This window comes from Bufo gargarizans, chromosome 8 (genome assembly GCF_014858855.1).
Source record: "Bufo gargarizans isolate SCDJY-AF-19 chromosome 8, ASM1485885v1, whole genome shotgun sequence".
NCBI classification, from domain to species: domain Eukaryota; kingdom Metazoa; phylum Chordata; class Amphibia; order Anura; family Bufonidae; genus Bufo; species Bufo gargarizans.
In genome coordinates, this window is record NC_058087.1 from 168,600,161 (window position 1) to 168,620,347 (window position 20,187).

The following is a 20,187-nucleotide window of genomic DNA, read 5'->3' on the forward strand; positions in this document are numbered from 1 at the left end:
GCGGACCCATTATAACAATGCTTAAAACGGACAAGAATTGGACATGTTCTAATTTTTTTGCGGGGCTATGGAACGGACATACGGATGCAGACAGCACACATTTTTTGCGGACCCATGGGTCTGCATCCTATCCGCAAAAAAAAAAACGGAACGGACACGGAAACAAACAATGTTCGTGTGCATGAGGCCTTAATTTGATTTGTCTCTCAGTGGTACTGATTCTCATTGAAGAGATTACAGACAATGCATCATGGGAAAAATTATATGCAAATTAGCAAACAGTCTCAGATCAACCCAATAGTATCGTAAAAAATAATATATCCAATAATATAAAAATATATTAAAATTATTTTTATTCCATGTTTTTATCGTCATTTCAGGCTCGTGTTCTGGAAGCCTATCGGACACGACGCGATATTTGCGCTTTTTTATATAATCTCTCCTCAGTTGCCCCTTTTTTTTTTTATTCCTATAAATGGCAAAAGCTCGGCTGTCCCTCACCCTCTGCAAAAGGCAGAGCTATTCCGTCATACGGGGAGACAGCTGAGGGGGTGTCATTTTACAGCAGCACTCGCTGGCTGATTGAGATAGACAGGAGGCGCAAGAATGGCCTGAGACCGTAAGTGACACAGACAGGTGTGAGGCCAGGCTGGGGGGTCGCTGGTAATACAAAAGGGAGGATGCAGGCCTTAGAGGGGCATAGCCCAGGACTCCAGCACAGGGCGAGCCAGGGAGGGGGACGCTCCTCAGCCTAGTGTCGTAGACAGCAAGAGTGGGAACAATTCTACTCTCTTTTTTTTTGCTGTTTTTGAGAATTTTTTTATTTATTTTTAATTGTTTTTAGACAGCAGCTAGGTAAGAAAATATGACAGGGGCTCATGCTAGAGAATATACGCACGGCGCGCTGCCACCCTACAGGCGTCAGTCTGTCGAAACTGGGTGAGAGGAGGACGCAGACACCGGGTGCTGAAGGTAATTATCCGCTCTGTCAATTTCTACCCGTTTTTAGAATTTTTCCTTTTCTACATTTTATGTCTTGTTTGTGTTTAGAAGGTCGCGTTGTTACAATGTACCGTTTGCTTTTTTTAGTCGACTACTTTCCATGCAGGGTATTTGCCTGTAGAGGCGTAGGTTAAGGCCCCGTGCGCGCTGCGGCTGCGGTGCGCAAACCACGGATCTGCAAAAATACGGACGTCTTCCGTGTGCGATCCGCGTTTTACTCGCTCTTGTTTCTAGAACTGACTATATGGACGTGTTCTGTGATAGATGATTGCAGACAGCACACGGATGACGTCTGCAGAAATCCGTAGAAATGAAAGGGGTCCGCTTGCAATCCGTAAAAAAACGCGTATTGGACGCGGTTCGCGTGCATGAGCCCTAAAGCTGATGCTTAAAGGGGTCCTCTCACTTCAGCCAATGGCACTTATCATGTAGAGGAAGTTAAAGGGAACCTGTCACCAGGATTTTGTGTATAGAGCTGAGGGCATGGGCTGATAGATGGCCGCTAGCACATCCTCAATACCCAGTCCCCATAGCTCTGTGTGCTTTTATTGTGTAAGAAAACAGATTTGATACATATGGAAATTACCCTGAGATGAGTCCTGTGTCTGACTCATCTCACGTACAGGACTCATCTCAGGTTAATTTGCATATGTATCAAATTGATTTTTTTAAGCAATAAAAGCACACAGAGCTATGGGGACTGGGTATTGCGGATGTGCTAGCGGCCATCTAGCAACCCATGTCCTCAGCTCTATACACAAAATCCCGGTGACAGGTTCCCTTTAATACAAGCCACTTACTAATGTATTGTGATTGTCCATATTGCTTCCTTTTCTGGCTGGATTCATTTTTCCATCGCATTATACACTGCTCGTTTCCATGGTTATGACCATGCAGCGGTGGTCGCGCTTGCACACTACAGGAAAAAAAGCGCCGACCTCTCTGGTGGCCGTGACCTTGCGAGCGCCTTTTCCTATAGTTATTGGGCAGACTAGATGGGCCAAATGGTTCTTATCTGCCGACACTTTCTAAAGTTTCCAAGCACGACCACCACTGCTGGATTGCAGGGTGGTCATAACCATGGAAACAAGCAATATGGACAATCACAATATATTAGTAAGTACATTGTATTCACTTTCTCTACAGGATAAACGCCACATGCTGAACTCCTTTAATCTAGAGATAATTCTATACATTTTTGGAATCTGACGTCCTGGGTAACATTTATCTGCCATGTTAGGTCCTGTGCATGGAGAAAAAAAAGTATAAAAAATAATGACAAAGCATCAATCATAAGGATAGGCTAGTTTAAATTGATACATTGTAGCACTGCCGTAACCAAGAGCAACCAGCCAGATATCAGCGCCCCCTGCTGGTGATCCTTCCTCATCCTTTCCTATGGGGAAGTGAAAAAAAAATCCCATTTGATTTGCTTCCGATTATCAGATATTTTTGTTATTTTCCCTAATTAACCCCCCTAGGTCTCCTGCACACGACCGTATGGCTTTTTCAGTGTTTTGCAGTCCGTTTTAAATAGATCAGTTTTTCCGTTTTTTTGTTACAGTAGTGTTTCCGTTCCGTTTTTCCGTTTCCGTTTGCATTTTTGTGGAACAGAAACGGAAGCATGGCATTACAGTATACAGTAATTACATAGAAAATATTGGGCTGGGCATAACATTTTCAATAGACGGTTCCGCAAAAACGGAACGGATACGGAAGACAGACAGATGCATTCTGTATCTGTTCCGTTTTTTTTTTTACAGCCCCGTTGACTTGAATGGAGCTACGGAGCGTGATTTGCAGGCAGTAATAGGACATGTTCTATCTTTGAACGGAAATGCGGAAACGAAATGCATGCGGAGTACATTCCGTTTCTTTTTTTTTTACGGACCCATTGAAATGAATGGTTCCGTATACGGAACACAAAAAAAAACGGAACGTAAACAGAATAAAAAAAAAACGTTTGTGTGCAAGAGGCCTTAATCACAGAATCGGGCTATGATCATGCTTTTCAATAGATTCTCTAAAAGTCCCCAAAAAAATCTCAGATGAACCCAAGCTGGTATTCACCAACATGGCCTGACACTATGCCGACCAGCTGCCATCACCTCCCACGCATTTCCAGTTGTGAGAAATGCGCATCTTTTAGATGGAGATGAGTATGCGCCAGGTATCTATGGCGCCCCTTATCTCCAGGGAGCCAAAAGATTAGCTTTTTTCAGTGAAGGTGACTTTCCAGCGTGTCGTAAAGCGCTTCCTGTCGATAAAGAAAAGTGCTCACCATCTCCCTCTACAGGTCCCAAACTGTAATAACACCTCCCTACCACTGTGTACTTACAATGCTCCATCTGCTCCCCCCAGGACATAGAGGCTACAATCTATTACACCCGCATATTATGTATTGTTTATGTCATTTTACGCCTTACACTGCCGAGGGTGGCGCTCTTCTCTTTGAGAGAACATGCTTCTTTATATGCCCATATGACATTACATAGCTATGGAATGTAAGGAAGTGTGTGGTTTCACTGAGAGCTGCTGCAGACGCCCCTCTCCAGACGGATCTAACACACCGACCCCGAACCCCGCCCCGTCAGTGTCCAGAATCAGTCCTTCAAGGTCGTGTTGGCTCCTATTGTGAGGAAAGCGTTATATCAGTACTTGTTTTTATGGTACACCACATCTCAAGCGATGCTAAGACCCCCCCCCCCCCCCCCCCGCCGTGCTATCAAAGGGGCTTGTTGAAAAAAAGAAAAACTTTATTGATACTATTGCATCCATGTTGGTGGGTATACCGTACCCCTCGTAGGCCCCTGGTAGGCCCCTTGTACTGCCAATCCTCTGTCTCTACAGCAGCACAGTGCTCCGTTATTCCTGGAACGCCCATAGAGATGAATACAGCGGCAGTTCACATGGCCAACCTGCCGCTCCGTTCATTTCGAGGGGCTCTGAGGGGTAAAGGGCCCAGGTTCTTGTGACCGGTGGGAGCCTCCGCGGTAGGACTCCCACCGATCTAATAGTTATCACCTATTCTGTGGATAGGGGATAACTTGTAACTGCCAGAATACCCCTTTATGGCTCCATGGGCATGACCTTGTCCATTTTGCGTTCCGCAAAATACACGTGTGGTCTGTGTTGCAACCGCATTTTTGGCAGACCCATTGGCTTCATCGCATTTTTGGGATAAGTAGAGGACGCGTTCTATCTTTTTACGAAACGGACATACAGAATGTAGAAAGCACACGGATCATCCATGTGCTTTCCGCATCCTTATGTCTGTTCCGCAAAATGTGGATCACGGACCCATCGAAGACAATGGGTCCCCAAATACAATGCGGACGCCACACGGACTGCAAAACGGATACAGTTGCGTGCATGGAGCCTATGGGCAATTTTTTTTTTCCATCGCAGCTTTCGCAGGAAATCCTCTACGAAGCCGCATGTGTCCAGTGCGGATTTTTCTGCGGAATGTGACGCTGTATGGCCTCATGCACACGAACGTATTTTGTTTCCGTGTCCTTTCCGTTTTTAGTTTTTTTTTCTCTCCGCATCCGTATGTCCGTTCCGTAGCCCCGCGCAAAAAAAATAGAACAATTTCTATTCTTGTCCGTTTTAGGCATTGTTACAATGGATCCGCCCCCAAAAAAACGGATGGCATATGGATGTCATCCGGGTTTTTTTTACGGACCGCAAAACACATACGGTCGTGTACATGTAGCCTATCTCTGTGCATCCCCCCCCCCCCCTTCACAATATATCCGCCATATATGTTGATGTGCTTCAGATTTCAGAATCAAAGTCAGTTTATGCAGATCCGTAAAATGTCATCCACTGCGCAAATCGGCAGCGTGTGGGCTCACCTTGAGGACTTTTGCTTTCCCGAACTCCTGAAGGTCAGATCTGTCTGTGTCATTGTGTAACCGGGCACTCAGGAACCGCGGAAAGCTGGGTGACGACCACCGTGGAGCCGCCATGGTGGTCAGTTTGGATTTCGCCCAGCTTTCCCTGTACTCCGGAGGTTATATTGGTCTGAGCACATGGTGATTATTTAGACGTCGGACACGATGCGCGGCCCCCCCCCTCCCGCCCCCACTTGGCGCGGTAAATAGTTTGTGTGTCAGCGTGGACGTAGTTAAAGGTCAGTGGTCCAGCTGTCTCCTCTTCTGCGCTGCTCCAATATCCAAACATGATCCCCTTAGTTCTACTTGGAATGTGCGGCCTGAGATCGGCGCTCCTCGCTGACGGACGCCCGCAGAAGGTCACTTGACACATCCCTGGAGATCTGCCGTCAATCACACCGCTAGCAGATCAAAGGCCTTGAGTCGTCTCCACCTGTTGAGTTCTATTTAGTCCTATCTGATACTGGGAAAGCTGGGTGACCCCCCCCCTATGGCCAGTATGAGGGCCATCTTCAAACTTTCCAACAGTCCTGAGCGGCACATCCTCCAGTGATATGGTACGGTAGGTTGCAGTAGTGGACAGATTTACTTTTCGGGGGTCTGGGAAAGCTGGGTGACCACCAATATGGCCGCTACAGATGACATTGTCAACCAGATTACCTACACATTTCCTATGTTATGTAGCATTGCACTTCCTACCGCTCAGGGCTCTGGGAAAGCTTGGTGAGTCCTTACAGTCCTGAACAGCTCCTCCTGCTGGTTACAGAGTGATACAGCAGCAGCGGAGGGTGTCATTCAGGGCTATGGGAGAGTTGGGTGACCACCAATATGGCCGCTGTGAACCTCCTATGGGGTTCCTACAAGGGTCCCTAACAGCGTCTACAGCAGTGGAGGATGTATCAGTATATACATGGATAGGTTTGCCATTCAGGATCCTGGGAAAGTTGGGTAACCGCTAATATGGCTGCTATCAAGCTCCTGTGGAGTCATCACAAGGATGGCAGCTCCAGAGGGGTAATGAAAAAGTGATGGAAACGTAGAACTTTGCGATATTTATTTTTAAAGTAGAAATGCTCAGAAATGATAGATAGATATTAGATAGATAATTAGATAGATATTAGATAGATAGATAGATAGATAGATATGAGATAGATAGATAGATAATAGATAGATAGATAGATAGATAGATAGATAGATAGATAGATAGATAATAGATAGATAGATAATAGATAGATAGATAGATAGATAGATAGATAGATAGATAGATAGATAGATAATAGATAGATAGATAGATAGATAGATAGGAGATAGATACAGATAGATAGATAGATAGATAGATAGATAGATAGATAGATAGATAGGAGATAGATACAGATAGATAGATGATAGATAGATAGATAGATAGATAGATAGATAGATAGATAGATAGATAATAGATAGATAGATAGATAATAGATAGATAGATAGATAATAGATAGATAATAGATAGATACATAGATAGATATTAGATAGATAGATAGATGATAGATAGATAGATAGATGATAGATAGATAGATATTAGATAGATAGATAGATAGATAGATGATAGATAGATAGATATTAGATAGATAGATACAGATAGGTAGACAGATCCGGGTATTTCAGCGCCAGGCTCTGGCAGTGACTAATTGCCGGCAGCTGACAGGAGGTTTGTCTTTCTCAGGTCGCTGTGAGGTAATTACATACTGACCACCATGTGAGGCTGGACGGGAAATACCGCACATAGACACTAATGTATGTGCAGAGTGTGACCGGCAGCCTAGAATAATCCAACATCCGATAGTCCAGAAAGTGTGATAATCCAGCACTTCTTAAGACTTTCTCATGATATTGCTAATAGAGGACAGCACCATATGTATGTGGAGGTTCATTTCAAACATCTACTGTATGTATCAATTATACAGCTACCTACCTCATATCTATCTATCTATCTCATATCTATCTATCTATCTATCTATTTATTATCTATCTATCTATCTATCTATCTATTATCTATCTATCTCATATCTATCTATCTATCATCATCTATCTATCTCTCTATCTATTATCTATCTATCTATTTATCTCATATCTATCTATCTATCTATCTCTCTATCTTCTATCTATCTCTCTATCTTCTATCTATCCATCTATCTCATATCTATCTATCTATCTATCTATCTATCTATCTATCTATCTATCTATCCATCTCTCTATCTTTTTATCTTCCATTTCACTTTTTCCACCATTACTCATGCACTAATGATGTCTGGATGGTTTATAACTTGTGTATTTTTTCCTCCTTCCCCTCTTCTCATTGTCAGTGTCCTGTTTGCCGCTCTCTCACCACCGTTCAGCCTAGGTCTCCACATTGGTATCACTTTTGTTTTTTGTGTTTTGCAGGTTGCTCGTCTGAGTGGAGGAATCTGTGGAGCTCTCCAGGGGTGGCCTACAGGCTGCTATGGCTGGTCAAACGGAACCAAGTCCGAATTCCCTGGAGGTTTGGTCCCCTTCAACCAGCTATGGCAGTGCTGAACTCTCCAGCCTCTGACCAAGGCGCTGCCACCGATGGAATAACATTATCATTGATTATTATTTAGTTGTTTTAATTTTCACTTCTTTAATGTTTTCAATTTCTATTTGATCTTTCGTTTAATCCAGTGCTATATGTTAATGTATATGACCGTTGTAGAAATTTGTTAGAATTGCAGAATTTTATTTCTATAATTTTTTTTAATGGCTATTTCTATCATGTGTAATAAATGCATTCAGAGGACTTGCCGTGAAGATTTTGGTTCTTACACATAGACGATGTGGGGGCAGATATACTAAGCCTAAGCCTGGCATTACATACACCAGCCTAAAGTCCATAGCCCAATGCGCCAAATTTATTACACATCTTCCTGCAGTTTGTGCGCCAGAATTTGACATCTATCTGAGCCGTAATTTACTCCAGTTTTTGGCATAAAATATAGAAAATCCACCAGGCCGAGGAAGACGTTTGAAAAGCACAAAAAGTTTCAAATTATAAACTTTTTTATGACACAAAAGTGGGTCTTGCCTAGTTGCCAAAAAGTCCCAAATTTGCAGGGACTGTTACAGGAATTTTGGGCTATCCTGGGTTGAAAATCTGTGGTGCCTATGTAAGCCCCACCCATAATTGGGCAGTCCTGGGTTGGTTCCGGTGCATTCCCAGGGGCGGGGCTTACATGCCTCAAATATAACAAATACAATGCCGATAAGTATGGTCTTGCATAGTAGCCAACTGTCCTAAATTTGCAGGGATTGTTACTGAATTTCAGAGTCAGTCCTGGCAAATTCAGGCAGTCTCTGGGTGAACATGGGTGGGGCTAACTTTAACCCCACCCACACATGGGTGTTTCCAGGCATTCCCAGGGGTGGAGATTGGGATGCCCCATTTATTTCAATCGAAACGCGCGTCGGGGTGTGCGGTCTTCCTGTGGACTTGTTACCTTTTTTCCCGCTTATTGGATGTATTTTATTGCGGTTTGAGCCTCCTGAACAAACGTTTACCATATTTCTTTGCCAATTTTATGTGGCTTGCACATGCACTTTACCATCTGATTGAATAGATATATATCTAATTAAAGACTCCCACCTGAGAGTTGCCATTGTTTTTCTGCTTATCCCGCAGTTTGCACAGGCACTTTATACTTGGTGACATTATCTGCACTCTCATGGATTGTGGACATCTATTTATATATATCTTATATAGCAGTTTTTTCGTTTACAGGCTCTTGTGTTTAGGTCACTTGCTTCATTATACTCTTGTACTCTGCAAAATTCTCCCAGGACTGTACCGCACTGTTTGCATTTGTCTGTCGGCTCCTTTGTATGTTTTAATTATGCATTCAATAAAATAATATTTTTATAGCTTAGCATTTCTCAGTGTCCGTTTATAGGTTTCCCTACCTGGTGCTGCCTGAGGCGATTGCCTCACCTGGCCTCATTGGTGGTGCACCCCTGGGCACTGATACAAAATATGGTCATGTGCATGAGGCCTTAAAAGATACCAGGTGGTGACATAGGATTTCCTCCCTTGGGAGATTCCCCAGTCTACTCTATGATCCACACACCAGGCCCCACTTGGCAAAGTAGCCATACTGCTCCCCCCTCAGAATTGTCTATAGGAGACCTCCTTCACAAGCCCCGACCGACCTCCCATCCACCACCTCCAGTCTTTCCTGCCTCTCCACAGGGGAACAAGCTTTCTCCTATCGGAAACCAGGCCCACAGTCTAACCGTACCAATAGCACCAAACCTCCCCCAGTTATCGGCTCTCCTCTGCTCCCTCCTGTCCGGTGGTTTATCGGGCCTCGTTTATCAAAACTAAGACTGTCTTTGTTGCCTATAGCAACCAATCAGAGATCAGCCTTTATTTTTTCAGAGCAGTTTAAGAAATGAAAGCTGAACTCTGATTGGTTGCTATGGGCGACAGACAGTTTTACTATAAATGAGGCCCAATTATTTTAACCATTTCCTGATATGTGACGTACTATTACATCCCATGTTAGGTCTTTAAAGATGGTGCCCTCTCCTGAGCAGAGCGGGTGCCATAGCAACCAGATGCCTGCTATGTTTCTTACAGCAGACACACGCAGCTAATGTCCGCGACTGGCGGTAATGCAGATCGCGGACATTTAACCCCTCGGATGCCTTGGTCAAACTTGACTACGTCATCTGAGCGCGCTGAAAACACGCGCTTCCGGTGATGCTCCGGCTCCCCCGTGCAGTGATCGGAGTAGCCGGAGCTTGTATGACAGGGGCTACTGCACAGTGTTTCCTATGGGCTCCATTGGAAAGTTGAAAAATCATCATAGACTTCAATGCAAGTGCATTGAAGTCTATGATAACAGCAATCAAATGATTGCTTGTTATAGTTCCCTATGGGAACTATAAAAAAGGGTAAAAAAATAAATAAAGTTTTTACAAATAATAAAAATAATAAAAAAAGCTCAAATACACATCAAGGGTATCGCCGTGTGTGAAAACACCTGCACTATCAAAATATTAAATCCCATATGGAAAAAAGTATTAATCCCATATGGAAAAAAAGGGGGCCAAAAACTTTTAAAAAAAGGGGTCAAAATGGTCAATTTGCCAAAAAATTAAATAAAAAAAGATAAAAAAGTTGTACACGCCTCAGAATAGTATCAATGAAAAGTACAGATCACCCCGAAAAAAATTAGCCCTCATACAGCTCCGCACACCTAACTACAAAAAAGTTATAGGGGTCAGAATATGACAGCAAAAAAATAAATAAATTTTTTTTCAAGTCTTTTATTTATTTTTTCTCAGCATCAAAATGCAAGGAAAAGTACACATATGTGGTATTGCCGGAGTCGTAATGACCTAGAGAATGAATTTCACTAGTCATTTTACCACAGAATGAACGCCGTAAAAAAAAAATTCCACCACCTTTAGAATTTTTTTCCCAATTCCCACTACAATCTATGCAATATTAAATGGTGGCGTTGGAAAGTACAACTTGTCCTCATACAACTATGTGAATGGAAATATTTAAAAAAAAGTTATGGTTCTGGAAAGGCGAGGAGTGAAAAACGAAAACTCCAAAAAGTCAAAAAATTCTCCGGGTTAAGAAAAAGGCAGTCCATGGCACAGAAAAAAAACTCTTTACTCAGAGAGCAAAAATCAGCGTCAGACCAGAGACAATAATGGATTCTACCACTAGATGGCAGACAAAACACACAATTTTTCATTTATGTTTTAGAAATAGGGTTATTTTCACATTTTTGTTAATCCCGACCTAAATGATATAAAGCTATAGATCCATAGACTCGTGGTCTATTAAAATCAATGACATCCCTCAAAAATATCACCTCTTAGGCCAAGAATAGGGCATGTTCTATAATTCGAGGAATGGCCATGCAGAGGACATCCATGTTTTTAAGCCCCATAGAAATTAATAAGTCCATGTGGGATCCGTAAATAATGAGGATCAGACACGGCCCGAAAATACAGTCGTATATATGAGGCTCATTACATAGATTTCAGTATGAATATATTGGATCAATGTGTTGGACATTTCTACATTTACATCACCGTCAGTACAATTTAACCCCATGTCTTTCCTTAAAATAATTGTCTCAGCATAGACAACCCATTTAAAGGGCATCTGTCAGCAGTTTTGTACCTATGACAAAATGCAGAGGGCGCAGCAGTTGTAGAGACCTATTAAGTTATCTAATTTTTAATATGTACTGGAAAATTCCATAAAAAATTCTGTAAAAGCAGAATAGAAAGCGATCCCAAAAATAATACGTACCCCAAAATGGTACCAATGATAACGTCCATTAATCCCCCCCCCCCCCCCCCAAAAAAAACAAGCCCTCACGTGGCTGTGTTGGGCTCTAAAAATGTTATGGCTCTGAGGATAAAAGACATAGGATTTTTTTTTAAATAGAGGGGAAGATTGATCAAAACTGGCATAAAGTAGAACTGGCTTAGTTGCCCATAGCAACCAATCAGATTACAGCTTTCATTTTTAAGAGCGCCTTTTGAAAATGAAAGGTGGAATCTGATTGGTTGCTATAGGCAACTAAGCCAGTTTTCCTTTACATCAGCTTTGATCAATCTCCAATGTGGCAAATTGCAGTTTTTTTTTCCTTTTACGTCCCCCCTAGAAAGAGTTAATAAAATTAAATAAAAACAGCGTCTCTTTCTCCTATGCTGTAGTGCTGGCCAATCGCAGCGCTCAGCTCATATCCAGGCTATGAGCTGAGCGCTGCGATTGGCCAGCGCTACAGCATAGGAGAAGGAGACCGCGGCAGGTTCCCCTGGGTGGAGCCTAACTATGAACATACCGGAGGCTATAACCGGAGAACGGAGCAGCGCCCGGGGATAACAGTAAGTGCAGGGGGATCCCTGGGCGCCGCTCTACACGTCTGTATAGTCAGTTTAGATAATTTTTTCTAGTGAAAGATCCTCTTTAAGGCTACATGCACACGATCAGGATTGCGTGCGGATTTTCCGCGCGGATTTGCGTGCGGAATATCCGCACCGTAGGTCATGTACATTGTATTCTATGAGAATTTGAAATTCTCAATGCACATGATGCTGATTTTTTCTGCGCGGATTTTGACCGGCGGTGGGGATTTTAAAATCCGCAGCATGTCAATTTATTTTATTTTTCCTGACCGGATTTTCTTCATTCACTTAGTGAAATCCGCAGGCGGAAAATCCGCACCAAATCCGCACGCAAATCCGCATGCAAATCCGCACCAATTAATACGGATTGACCGCACAGATTTGCCTGCGAACACCTGCGGATTTCAGTGCGGATTCTCCGCACATGAATCCTGAACGTGTGCATGTACCCTTAGTGTTCCACCAGAACTAATGGAAAATGGAGGTTAATTTTTATTATTTCACTTTTTTAGCTGATTTTTCCATTTAGATCCATTTCTCCTGCCACCCAGCATGGGTTAACAACAAAATAAACCTCAATATTTGTTACCCTGATTCTTAAGTTTACAGAAACACCCCATATGTGGTCATAAAGTGCTGTATGAGCACACAGCGGGGCTCAGAATGGGAGGAACACCGTGTGGCTTTTGGAAGGCAGATTTCGCTGGAATAATTTTCAGGCACCGTGTCGTATTTGAAGACACCCTGAGGCACCCCAACAGTGAAAGAAGCCCCAAAGTGACCCCATTATGGAAAATATAAGGAATTTTTCAAGGGGTGCACTGAGCACTTTGGCCCAATAGCAGTTTCAGGAGCGAAAAACGAAAACTCCAAAGTCAAAAAAATCTCCGGGTTAAGAAAGAGGCAGTCCATGGCACAGAAAAAACTCTTTACTCAGAGAGCAAAAATCAGCGTCAGACCAGAGACAATAATGGATTCTACCACTAGATGGCAGACAAAACACACCATTTTTCATTTATGTTTTAGGAATAGGGTTATTTTTGCATTTTTGTTAATCCTGAGCTAAATGATATAAAGCTATAGATCCATAGACTCGTGGTCTATTAACATCAATGACATCCCTCAAAAATATCACCTCTTAGGCCAAGAATAGGCCATGTTCTATAATTCGAGAAAAGGCCACGCAGAGGACATCCATTTTTTTAAGCCCCATAGAAATTAATAAGTCCATGTGGGATCCGTAAATAATGTGGATCAGACACGGCCCGAAAATACAGTCGTATATATGAGGCTCATTACATAGATTTCAGTATGAATATATTGGATCAATGTGTTGGGTATTTCTACATTTACATCACCGTCAGTACAATTTAACCCCATGGGTTTCCTTAAAATAATTGTCTCAGACCGCCTAACGCAGGATCGCGGTCCGGAGGCGGCAGCGCTGCGCAGTCACGCATATACGCGTCATCTCGCGAGACGCATGCGCATCGCGGGCCGGCAAAAGTTAGAGGGGGGTCACATCACCAGCCTGCCAGCCAATGACCGTGGCTGGCGATTTTTAAAATCAAAAATCAGAAGCCATCTAACACATCATATTAGTAAATATGATCTGTTATATGGCTTCCCTGCTCCTCTGCTGGTTCTTTTCGTCGGTTGGATCCAGCAGAGGAGCAGGCTTCACAGTGAGTAGCACCAAACACTACACATAGCCCCAGATCACCCCCCTGCACCCCATTTAACCCCTTGATCACCCCTTCTTGCCCCTGTCAATCACTAGTGAAAGTGAAAAAAGTGATCAGTGTAAACTGTCACTTTTTTTTTTCACTGGTATTGACCGTTAGGTTTTAGGATAGTTTAGGCCCCTTGGTTAGGTAGTTTAGTGATCGGTTAGCGCCCAGCCCACCGCACCGCAGTCCGTTATTCGCTGATTAGCGTATCGCTAATCAGCATTTGTACTTTTATAGTATCTGGAAGTGATCAAAACTGATCACAGTCAGATCTATAACAGGGGGTTCACACCTGAGCGTTCTGAAACGAGCGCTCTGTATGCGCGATTGTACGGGCGTTTACAATCGCGCATACAGAGACAGGCGTGCACACATTGTCGCGCGTTCCCGAATATCTATGTGCGGGAACGCGCGACAAACGTCCAAAAAAAAGCTCAAGCACTTGTTTGAGCGTCGGGCGTTTTACAGCGCGATCGTACGCGCTGTAAAATGCCCAGGTGAGAACCATTCCCATAGGGAATCATTGGTTCTTGCCTGTTGTGCGTTTTACAGCGCGTAGGAACGCCCTGTAAAACGCTCAGGTCTGAACCCAGGGTAATAGTATTAGAATCACCTTAGTTCGCCCTCCACCCAAAACGCAGTGTTTGCCTGATCAGGCCTGATCGGTCACCCACACGTGCGTTCACCCACACCCGCCCCGCCGCAGTGACAAAAAATATATATTTTTTGATCACTGCACAATCACTTTACACGCGCTGCGGCGATAAAAAAATCAGTTTTGATATTTTTTTATCAACCGCAGCGGCCTCCGGTACTTCGCTAGCCTCCCATTTGTAAGACAGGCTTGCTTTTTTTCTTGGGTAGTCTCAGGGAATACCCCTAAATTTAGTAGCCCAAATGTCTAACAGGGGGTATTCTTCTGAAGAGGCCTACAGGCTTCTGACCCAGTCGGATGAGGAATGGGAACCCTCATCTGACGAATCCAGTGGGTCAGAATATGAACCTGTAGAAAGCAGTGGCTCTCTGACCCAAAGTTCGGACGAGGAGGCTGAGGTCCCTGATAGCACTAGGCGTACCCGGCCCCGTGTCGCTAGACCGCAGGTTGCGCGGGATCCGCTTCAAGGACAGCAGAGTGGGGCTGGCGCTGTCGGATTACGTGGTGAGGCATACACCAGCAGCGCAGCCCTCCCTGGACCTAGTACCAGCACTGCCGTACAACATGGTGAAGTGGCGAGCACCAGAAGGGCAGTTGAAGCTGGTACGGTGGCACGTGCAGTAGTTACCCCGTCGCAGCCACTGCACAGACGGGCCCGTAGACCCCCTAGAATCCCTGAGGTGCTGGCAAATCCTGATTGGCAGTCCCCAACTTCAGCCGCACCATTAGTTCCCCCTTTCACCGCACAGTCTGGAGTTCGGGTTGAGACAGCTCAGATCGGTTCGGCCCTGGGATTTTTTGAGCTGTTCTTGACTGCGGCGCTCTTGGACATAGTCGTGGCAGAAACAAATCGGTATGCCACTCAATTTATATCCGCCAACCCGGGAAGCTTTTATGCCCAGCCTTTCCGGTGGAAACCCGTCCAAGTTTCCGAAATTAAAACTTTTCTGGGCCTCCTCCTCAACATGGGTCTAACCAAAAAGCATGAATTGCGGTCATATTGGTCCATGAACCCAATTCAACACATGCCCATGTTCTCTGCTGCCATGTCCAGGACACGATTTGAGGCCATCCTGCGTTTCCTGCACTTTAGCGACAACACCACCTCCCGTCCCAGAGGCCACCCAGCTTTTGACCGGCTCCACAAAATTCGGCCCCTCATAGACCACTTCAACCAGAAATTTGCAGATTTGTATACCCCTGAGCAAAACATCTGCGTAGACGAGTCCCTTATACATTTTACCGGGCGCCTTGGCTTCAAACAATACATCCAAAGTAGAGTTGAGCGAACAACTGGATGTTCGGGTTCGAGAAGTTCGGCCGAACTTCCCGGAAATGTTCGGGTTCGGGATCCGAACCCGATCCGAACTTCGTCCCGAACCCGAACCCCATTGAAGTCAATGGGGACCCGAACTTTTCGGTACTAAAAAGGCTGTAAAACAGCCCAGGAAAGGGCTAGAGGGCTGCAAAAGGCAGCAACATGTAGGTAAATCCCCTGCAAACAAATGTGGATAGGGAAATGAATGAAAATAAAAATTAAATAAATAAAAATTAACCAAAATCAATTGGAGAGAGGTCCCATAGCAGAGAATCTAGCTTCACGTCACCCACCACTGGAACAGTCCATTCTCAGATATTTAGGCCCCGGCACCCAGGCAGAGGAGAGAGGTCCCGTAACAGAGAATCTGTCTTCATGTCAGCAGAGAATCAGTCTGCATGTCATAGCAGAGAATCAGGCTTCACGTCAGCCACCACTGCAACAGTCCATTGGCATATATTTAGGCCCAGCACCCAGGCAGAGGAGAGAGGTCCCATAACAGACAATCTGGCTTCACGTCAGCCACCAGTGCAACAGTCCATTGTCATATATTTAGGCCCAGCACCCAGGCAGAGGAGAGAGGTCCCGTAACAGACAATCAGGCTTCACGTCAGCCACCAGTGCAACAGTCCATTGTCATATATTTAGGCCCAGCACCCAGGCAGAGGAGAGAGGTCCCGTAACAGAGAATCTGGCTTCATGTCAGCAGAGAATCAGTCTGCATGTCATAGCAGAGAATCAGGCTTCACGTCACCCAACATTGGAACAGTCCATTGGCATATATTTAGGCCCCGGCACCCAGACAGAGGAGAGGTTCATTCAAATTTGGGTAGCCTCGCAATATAATGGTAAAATGAAAATAAAAATAGGATTGAATGAGGAAGTGCCCTGGAGTACAATAATATATGGTTAAGGGGAGGTAGTTAATGTCTAATCTGGACAAGGGACGGACAGATCCTGTGGGATCCATGCCTGGTTCATTTTTATGATCGTCAGCTTGTCCACATTGGCTGTAGACAGGCGGCTGCGTTTGTCTGTAATGACACCCCCTGCCGTGCTGAATACACGTTCAGACAAAACGCTGGCCGCCGGGCAGGCCAGCACCTCCAAGGCATAAAAGGCTAGCTCTGGCCACGTGGACAATTTAGAGACCCAGTAGTTGAATGGGGCCGAACCATCAGTCAGTACGTGGAGGGGTGTGCACACGTACTGTTCCACCATGTTAGTGAAATGTTGCCTCCTGCTAACACGTTCCGTATCAGGTGGTGGTGCAGTTAGCTGTGGCGTGTTGACAAAAGTTTTCCACATCTCTGCCATGCTAACCCTGCCCTCAGAGGAGCTGGCCGTGACACAGCTGCCTTGGCGACCTCTTGCTCCTCCTCTGCCTTGGCCTTGGGCTTCCACTTGTTCCCCTGTGACATTTGGGAATGCTCTCAGTAGCGCGTCTACCAACGTGCGCTTGTACTCGCGCATCTTCCTATCACGCTCCAGTGCAGGAAGTAAGGTGGGCACATTGTCTTTGTAGCGTGGATCCAGCAGGGTGGCAACCAAGTAGTCCGCACACGTTAAAATGTGGGCAACTCTGCTGTCGTTGCGCAGGCACTGCAGCATGTAGTCGCTCATGTGTGCCAGGCTGCCCAGGGGTAAGGACAAGCTGTCCTCTGTGGGAGGCGTATCGTCATCGTCCTGCCTTTCCCCCCAGCCACGCACCAGTGATGGACCCGAGCTGCGTTGGGTGCCACCCCGCTGTGACCATGCTTCATCCTCATCCTCCTCCACCTCCTCCTCATCCTCGTCCTCCTCGTCCTCCAGTAGTGGGCCCTGGCTGGCCACATTTGTACCTGGCCTCTGCTGTTGCCAAAAACCTCCCTCTGAGTCACTTCGAAGAGACTGGCCTGAAAGTGCTAAAAATGACCCCTCTTCCTCCTCCTCCTCCTCCTCCTGGGCCAGCTCCTCTTCCATCATCGCCCTAAGTGTTTTCTCAAGGAGACATAGAAGTAGTATTGTAACGCTGATAACGGCGTCATCGCCACTGGCCATGTTGGTGGAGTACTCGAAACAGCGCAACAGGGCACACAGGTCTCGCATGGAGGCCCAGTCATTGGTGGTGAAGTGGTGCTGTTCTGTAGTGCGACTGACCCGTGCGTGCTGCAGCTGAAACTCCACTATGGCCTGCTGCTGCTCGCACAGTCTGTCCAGCATGTGCAAGGTGGAGTTCCACCTGGTGGGCATGTCGCATATGAGGCGGTGAGCGGGAAGGCCGAAGTTACGCTGTAGCGCAGACAGGCGAGCAGCAGCAGGATGTGAACGCCGGAAGCGCGAACAGACGGCCCGCACTTTATGCAGCAGCTCTGACATGTCGGGGTAGTTGTGAATGAACTTCTGCACCACCAAATTCAGCACATGCGCCAAGCAAGGGATGTGCGTCAAACCGGCTAGTCCCAGAGCTGCAACGAGATTTCGCCCATTATCACACACCACCAGGCCGGGCTTGAGGCTCACCGGCAGCAACCACTCGTCGGTCTGTTGTTCTATACCCCGCCACAACTCCTGTGCGGTGTGGGGCCTGTTCCCCAAACATATGAGTTTCAGAATGGCCTGCTGACGTTTACCCCGGGCTGTGCTGAAGTTGGTGGTGAAGGTGTGTGGCTGACTGGATGAGCAGGTGGAAGAAGAGGAGGAGGAAGCCGAGTAGGAGGAGGTGGCAACAGGAGGCAAAGAATGTTGCCCTGTGATCCTTGGCGGCGGAAGGACGTGCGCCAAACAGCTCTCCGCCTGGGGCCCAGCTGCCACTACATTTACCCAGTGTGCAGTTAGGGAGATATAGCGTCCCTGGCCGTGTTTACTGGTCCACGTATCTGTGGTTAGGTGGACCTTGCCACAGATGGCGTTGCGCAGTGCACACTTGATTTTATCGGATACTTGGTTGTGCAGGGAAGGCACGGCTCTCCTGGAGAAGTAGTGCCGGATGGGAACAACATACTGTGGGACAGCAAGCGACATGAGCTGTTTGAAGCTGTCTGTGTCCACCAGCCTAAATGACAGCATTTCATAGGCCAGTAGTTTAGAAATGCTGGCATTCAGAGCCAGGGATCGAGGGTGGCTAGGTGGGAATTTACGCTTTCTCTCAAATGTTTGTGAGATGGAGAGCTGAACGCTGCCGTGTGACATGGTTGATATGCTTGGTGACGGAGGTGGTGGTGGTGTTGGTGGTACATCCCCTGTTTGCTGGGCGGCAGGTGCCAACGTTCCTCCAGAGGCGGAGGAAGAGGCCGAGGCGGCAGCAGCAGAAGAGGCCGAGGCAGCAGCAGCAGAAGAGGCCGAGGCGACAGCAGCAGAAGAGGCCGAGGCGGCAGCAGCAGAAGAGGTAGCAGGGGGAGCCTGAGTGACTTCCTTGGTTTTAAGGTGTTTACTCCACTGCAGTTCATGCTTTGCATGCAGGTGCCTGGTCATGCAGGTTGTGCTAAGGTTCAGAACGTTAATGCCTCGCTTCAGGCTCTGATGGCACAGCGTGCAAACCACTCGGGTCTTGTCGTCAGCACATTGTTTGAAGAAGTGCCATGCCAGGGAACTCCTTGAAGCTGCCTTTGGGGTGCTCGGTCCAAGATGGCGGCGGTCAGTAGCAGGCGGAGTATCTTGGCGGCGGGTGTTCTGCTTTTGCCCACTGCTCCCTCTTTTGCTACGCTGTTGGCTCGGTCTCACCACTGCCTCTTCCTCCGAACTGTGAAAGTCAGTGGCACGACCTTCATTCCATGTGGGGTCTAGGACCTCATCGTCCCCTGCATCGTCTTCCACCCAGTCTTGATCCCTGACCTCCTGTTCGGTCTGCACACTGCAGAAAGACGCAGCAGTTGGCACCTGTGTTTCGTCATCATCAGAGACATGCTGAGGTGGTATTCCCATGTCCTCATCATCAGGAAACATAAGTGGTTGTGCGTCAGTGCATTCTATGTCTTTCACCGCTGGGGAAGGGCTAGGTGGATGCCCTTGGGAAACCCTGCCAGCGGAGTCTTCAAACAGCATAAGAGACTGCTGCATAACTTGAGGCTGAGACAGTTTCCCTGGTATGCATGGGGGTGATGTGACAGACTGATGGGCTTGGTTTTCAGGCGCCATCTGTGCGCTTTCTGCAGAAGACTGGGTGGGAGATAATGTGAACGTGCTGGATCCACTGTCGGCCACCCAATTGACTAATGCCTGTACCTGCTCAGGCCTTACCATCCTTAGAACGGCATTGGGCCCCACCATATATCGCTGTAAATTCTGGCGGCTACTGGGACCTGAGGTAGTTGGTACACTAGGACGTGTGGATGTGGCAGAACGGCCACGTCCTCTCCCAGCACCAGAGGGTCCACTAACACCACCACGACCATGTCCACGTCCGCGTCCCTTACTAGATGTTTTCCTCATTGTTATCGTTCACCACAACAACAAAAATATTATTTGGCCCAATGTATTGTATTCAAATTCAGCTGAATATAAATTTGAGGCCTAGTATTTAGGCGCTGGGTGACCGGTATAGATTTACTGACAGAATTATACTTGGAAATGCACAGTAGTGTGTGTGTGAAGTTATTCAGAATGACCCTATGTGCACCTTGAATATTATATACCCTTTTAGGGATAGATTTCAAATAGCTCTGATACAGCAGAAACCAC

At 46.2% G+C, this 20,187-nt stretch overlaps 1 long non-coding RNA gene across 1 annotated transcript; it reads left to right on the forward strand.

The window, feature by feature from the left end:
• Nucleotides 1–667: 667 nt before the first annotated feature.
• LOC122944559 lies at nt 668–8,815 on the forward strand. Its single transcript, XR_006391028.1, has 2 exons — nt 668–972; nt 7,320–8,815. It is a non-coding gene; the product is annotated as an uncharacterized LOC122944559 (long non-coding RNA).
• The last annotated feature ends 11,372 nt before the right edge of the window (nt 8,816–20,187 follow it).